Consider the following 6,000-nt stretch of genomic DNA (forward strand, 5'->3'; position numbering starts at 1 on the left):
GAACTTTTAATGAGAATGTCATTAAGAAATTCAGGTGGTGAGCGCAGAGTGATTCCTGGGGCACCCGCCTGACTTCTCTGCCTTCCCAGTTCTTCCTGTCCACTAAACATAAAAATGTCATTTGTTTTTATAACCCCAGAATCCAGGCTTTCTTTCTCCTTTTATTAACCAATTTATTAGCAGGACATGAGCAGCCAGCTGGAGTCAGAGGGTAGAGCCCTCTGATCCCTTTTCTTGCGATCGCCTAATTATTTATTGCTATCAGACATCAGAGTTTCTATAAATTAAACCTGCTCTTCCCAAAGTTGCCCCTGGGTTTAAATCAATACCGGGCATCTCACATGATATGTGATTATTAATAAGTGATGTTTGAGATGTTCCACAAAACATCCTGAGTGTGGTGGGGCTAAGCTGGGGAGGCAGGATGGGGCTGGCACGGGGATGTGCCACTGCCTCAGGAGCCACAGCAGCCTAAAATCTGCAGTGAAACCTGTGCTTGGAATGGCCAGGCACCCATGCTCCTGATCCGTGGGACACACCAGCCCCAGGACATCCATTTTCCTCTGCATTGGAACAAATCTTTAATATTTACCATACAGGAAAAAAAACAAACAAACTTTAATTTAGAAGCACGTGACCTTCGTTCTTAGTATGATCAAATTTTTTTGTGCATAAAAATATACTATAATATAGATTATAATGAGAAATATTTATTATTATACACAATTTAAGCAAAAGTAATTAAAGCAAGGACAGTGACTGTATTTATACTGGATATTTCACCTTATCAACCAAATATTAAAAGCGATTTAATCTTTCTCCCATCAAAGGTGCCATTGAAGCTGACACCCGGCAGTGCTCCCATTCCAATGGAAACGCTTCCCGCCACGGAAAACTGCTTCTTGGAGGAAAAAATAAAATAAAATAAGAGCTCTGGTGCTCTGGTGCCGCAGGGTTTGGGGGGCTCCACTCCTCACGGGCTAGGAGCTAAGGGGTAGGGGATGGGACAGAGGACAGGGGACAGGGGACAGGGGATGGGACAGAAGACAAGGCACAGTGCACAGGGACAGGGCACACAGGACACAGGGCACAGGGCACAGGGTATAGGTGATATGTGACAGGGTATACGGGACACAGGGACAGGGGATAGGTGATATGTGATAGGACACAGGACACAGGGCACAGGGACAGGGACAGGGGATAGATGATATGTGACAGGGCACACGGGACAGGGCACAGGACACAGGTGATATGTGACAGGGCACACACCGCACAGAGCACAGGGCACAGGGGACAGGTGATATGTGACAGGGCACAGGGGACAGGTGATATGTGACAGGGCACAGGGGATAGGTGATATGTGTCAGGGCACGGGGACAGGGCACAGGGACATGGACAGGGGATGGGTGATATGTGACAGGACACAGGGCACAGAGCACAGGACACAGGGACAGGGCACAGGGGACAGGTGATATGTGTCAGGACACACCGCACAGGGCACAGGGACAGGGCACAGAGCACAGGACAGTGACCGGACACACCGCACAGGGACAGGGACAGGGCACAGGGCACAGGGCACAGGGCACAGGGACAGGGCACACAGGGACAGTGACCGGACACACCGCACAGGGCACAGGGACAGGGCACAGGGCACAGGGCACAGGGCACAGGGACAGGGACAGGGCACACAGGGACAGGGGACAGGACACCCCGCACAGGGCACAGAGCACAGGGCACAGGGCACAGGGACAGGGCACACAGGACAGTGACCAGACACACCGCACAGGGCACAGAGCACAGGGCACAGGGACAGGACACACGGGACAGGGCACAAGGGATAGGTGATATGTGACAGGGCACACGGGACAGGACACAGGGACAGGGACAGGGGATAGGTCATATGTGTCAGGGCACGGGGACAGGGCACAGGGACATGGACAGGGCACACAGGGCACAGGGACAGGGCACACAGGGACAGGGACAGTGACCGGACACCCCGCACGGGGTTTCGGGCTCCGCTCCCCGCGCGGTCCCGCCCGGGGCTCCGGGGGCCGCGGCCTCAGACAGCGCCACCTGGTGGGCAACGAGCGCCACAGCGGTGCGGGACACGGGGGACACTGGGGGACATAGGGGGACATTGAGGGACATTGGGGGACATTGAGGGATGTTAGGGGATGTTAGGGGACATTGGAGGATATTAGGGGACGAGGGCCAGGAGAGGCACCGGGACCTCAGCGGGAATTTGTGGCCTGTGTACACAGGGCTGCAGGGCACAGGGAGAGGCCAAAGCCGTGAGACAAGGCTCACGGGGATGGGACATGCTCGGGTGGCACTTCCCTCTGTGCTCAGGTGGCACTTCCCTCTGCGCCCAGGGTGACATTTCCCTCTGTGCTCAGGTGGCACTTCCCTCTGTGCTTAGGGTGGCACTTCCCTCTGTGCTCAGGTGACACTTCCCTCTGCGCCCAGGGTGACACTTCCCTCTGTGCTCAGGTGACACTTCCCTCTGTGCCCAGGTGACATTTCCCTCTGTGCCCGGGATGACACTTCCCTCTGTGCCCAGGGTGACACTTCCCTCTGTGCTTAGGGTGACACTTCCCTCTGTGCTCAGGTGACACTTCCCTCTGTGCTCAGGGTGACATTTCTCTCTGTGCTCAGTGTGACACTTCCCTCTGTGCCCAGGGTGACACTTCCCTCTGTGCCCAGGGTAACACGTCCCTTTTCCCCTTCCTTCCAGAGCTCCTGTTCCCTCCCTCCCCAGCCGCCCTGCCCTCTCCAGGTCACCAGGGGCAGTCGCTGTGCCCATCCTGCTCCATCCCGAACACCCAAGAGCGGCAGCCAAGCACCACAGTGGCACTTGGGAAGGAGCTGCCCCACGATGGCAGCAGGGTCTGCTCAAGGGCACCCTCAGAGTCCCAAATATCAGTAAAACAAGGAGCCACCACAGCTCAGCACAGCATGCTGCACAATCACTGTTTGGGAACAGTCTCACATTCATAAAGTAGCCAAAAAACCAACTTTTTCTTGTTGAAAATAATTATATCTTGTCAAGTTTGGTGGCATCTGCAAAATATCTGTTAATCTAAATTATATGATACCTAAAGAGCAGAGCTGGGAGTTGTGCTAATGGTGGTTGTTTCCTCAGACTTTTAGAAATTGAATTAATATGCTCACAGGGTTGGTACTCCCTTACCAAAGAGTTGCCAGAGCTGGGTGCCCCTCTCCCTGGGTGACACCCATCCAGCTCAAAGCATCACCTTAAAAAGATTGTTTTTTAAGCAGGGCTGTGTCGGATCATCCTTGGCAGACTCAGGAGGTTAAACACCAATATTCTGATTTTGCTGGCCAAGAAACCATAGGCAATGGCTGAATTAATTCCTTCTCCTTTCTGCCATGAAGTAAATGCTGTTCCCTGCCCAGGGGCACTGCCTGTGCCTCTGCTGGGGAATGTCTAAATATTAAGGAGGGCTCCAGATATGAGGAGAATCCTTTGGGGAGCCCTGGCTGTCTCCCCTTCTGCCTCTGCTGATGGGGCAGAGCCCCTGTTCGTGTGAAGCTGGGGTTCCTGAAAGAAAAGGCTCTGCTGATACTAGGGATGCATTAAAATAGCTGGTGCTGCATCATGAGTCCTAATGAGCTTATGCCCACGTGTCTGGGAAGCAGAGACTGGGAAGGGCCAGACAGGAATGTGGCACCGAGCAGATTAAAGGCACAAAGCTGCCGGGGCTGAGCCGTGCAGAGCAGCTCTGCTGCCCTGAGCAGGCTGTGCCTGATCACCCGACGTGTCCCAGGCTGAGGCACAACGAGCCTGGCACGGCCACCAGCCTGCTGGCACCTCAGCCCTGTCTGCACTGCACATCTGTGCCATCTGTGTGCCAGCCGTGGGGACAGCCAGCCCCGCATCCTGCGGGCTCCTGCCAGCACAGCGCTCTGCTGGCTGTGAGACCAGGAGCTTGGCTGGCAGAGGGGATGGAGAGCTCTAGGAGGGCAGCAGGGCTGTGTCCCTCCTGGGCTGGGGCACCCAGGCCAGAGCCAGGGAGCAAGGAGGGCGAGGGGAGCGGGGTTTGTCTCAGGTGTGCCACCACCACCAGAGGCAGGGACACATTGGTTCATTCCTGAGCACCCTGGCACTCGTGGAGCTGCTCTGACCCCTGCCATGCTGGCACTGAGCTGTCTTCAGCCCCCACGAATCCCAAGCTGCAAATCCCACCTGAGCACCCCTGGAGAGAGGAAAGCCACCAGCAATCCCCTCAGCTGTGAGCGCCGGGGCAGGGCAGGGGCAGAGGGAAGCACAAAGGAAAGGGCAGCAAAGGCACCCGGGACGGACTTTGGGCAGCAAAGGGGATGGGATGTCCATGGGGTCAGCAGGCAGTGCCACCAGCCCCATGGAACACTCCAGAGCTGCCCAAACTGCCACCTGCACGTGGCTGCCCAAGGTGAGGACAGACAGGTGCCCAAGGAACGAGCAGCAGGGTTTGGCTGCAGCCAGGGCCAGCAGCAGCAATGCAGAGCTGGGCTGAGCTGCACTGGAGCAGCAGCAATGCAGAGCTGGGCTGAGCTGGCCTAGGCTGCACTGGAGCAGCAGCAGTGCAGAGCTGGGCTGAGCTGGGCTGAGCTGGGCTGGAGCAGCAGCAGTGCAGAGCTGGGCTGAGCTGGCCTAGGCTGCACTGGAGCAGCAGCAGTGCAGAGCTGGGCTGAGCTGGGCTGAGCAGCACTGGAGCAGCAGCAATGCGGAGCTGGGCTGAGTTGCACTGGAGCAGCAGCAGCAATGCAGAGCTGGGCTGAGCTGCACTGGAGCAGCAGCAATGCAGAACTGGGCTGAGCTGCACTGGAGCAGCAGCAATGCAGAGCTGGGCTGAGCTGCACTGGAGCAGCAGCAATGCTGAGCTGGGCTGAGCTGCACTGGAGCAGCAGCAGCAATGCAGAGCTGGGCTGAGCTGCACCCAGCACCCGCAGGGAGCAGCAGCTGCCCCAGCCCCGCACGGCCGGCGCTGAGTGACAGCAAACACCAGAGGCAGAGCGGGCTGTGACAAACACTCACTAGAAAATAATAAAGTGGCAAAATAATTCTGCATCGGACACACTTACCAGAGCATAAAGAGTCTGAAAAGGAGACAACATCTTGTATCATCTATCTTCCTTAAATACCCAAGCTGTGACAAAGTGGAAAGCAAAATTATGATGAATGATCGGACATATTTAGTCTGTACCTGTGCTCTTTAACTAGGCCTGGTGAAATGGGTGCTAATGAAAAGCAGAACACCTACCAAAAAGAGGAGATTTCATTGAAAACAAGTCTTTATTACAAATTGGCACTTCGTTTTCATAAAGTGCATAATGAAGGTGCATATTGTGACATAAATTAAAACAGGCAAGTGATGGGTCAGCACTGCAAAACATTACACAAAGACAAATCACCAGTGAGCCCTCGACAATGGCTGTATCTCATTTACAATTTTTCGAGTACATTTTCAGATTGTGAGGGAACATGGCGAGGTTTTGTTCATAAACGGCATGCCATCATTTATTTTACTGCCTCATTTGAATATGATGAATACTGTAGCCCTTTATTTGTTCACAACAACCAAATAATTGTAGATCCGTGGGTTTCTGGGCAATTAATCACATTTTTTTCCTCCAACAATCCACTATAAACATGACATTGAACAATAAAGTACATTAACCTCTGCTTTGCACAAAAACTTTGCTTATTTAAACACTGCAAGAGTACCAGCTCCTGTTCTCCTTCCAAATGGATCCTGACGTGCTGCCGGACGCCTTGTGGTCCCCAGGGTGCAGCCAAGGCATGGAAAGGGTCCCACCTGTGCCAGCTGCTGGGGGATGGCACCCCTGGGCCAGGCTGACAGCACTGCCACGGCCATGCCCTGACGTTTGTGTTGTCTCCAAGTGATGCTGCAAAGGGGACAGCTCCCACACAGAGTGCTGGGTGGGGCAGGGCTGGCACAGAGCTGGGGCTGTGGGGATGCACTGGGCACTGGTGGC

Source organism: Catharus ustulatus, chromosome 21, assembly GCF_009819885.2.
Source record: "Catharus ustulatus isolate bCatUst1 chromosome 21, bCatUst1.pri.v2, whole genome shotgun sequence".
Taxonomy (NCBI): Eukaryota; Metazoa; Chordata; class Aves; order Passeriformes; family Turdidae; genus Catharus; species Catharus ustulatus.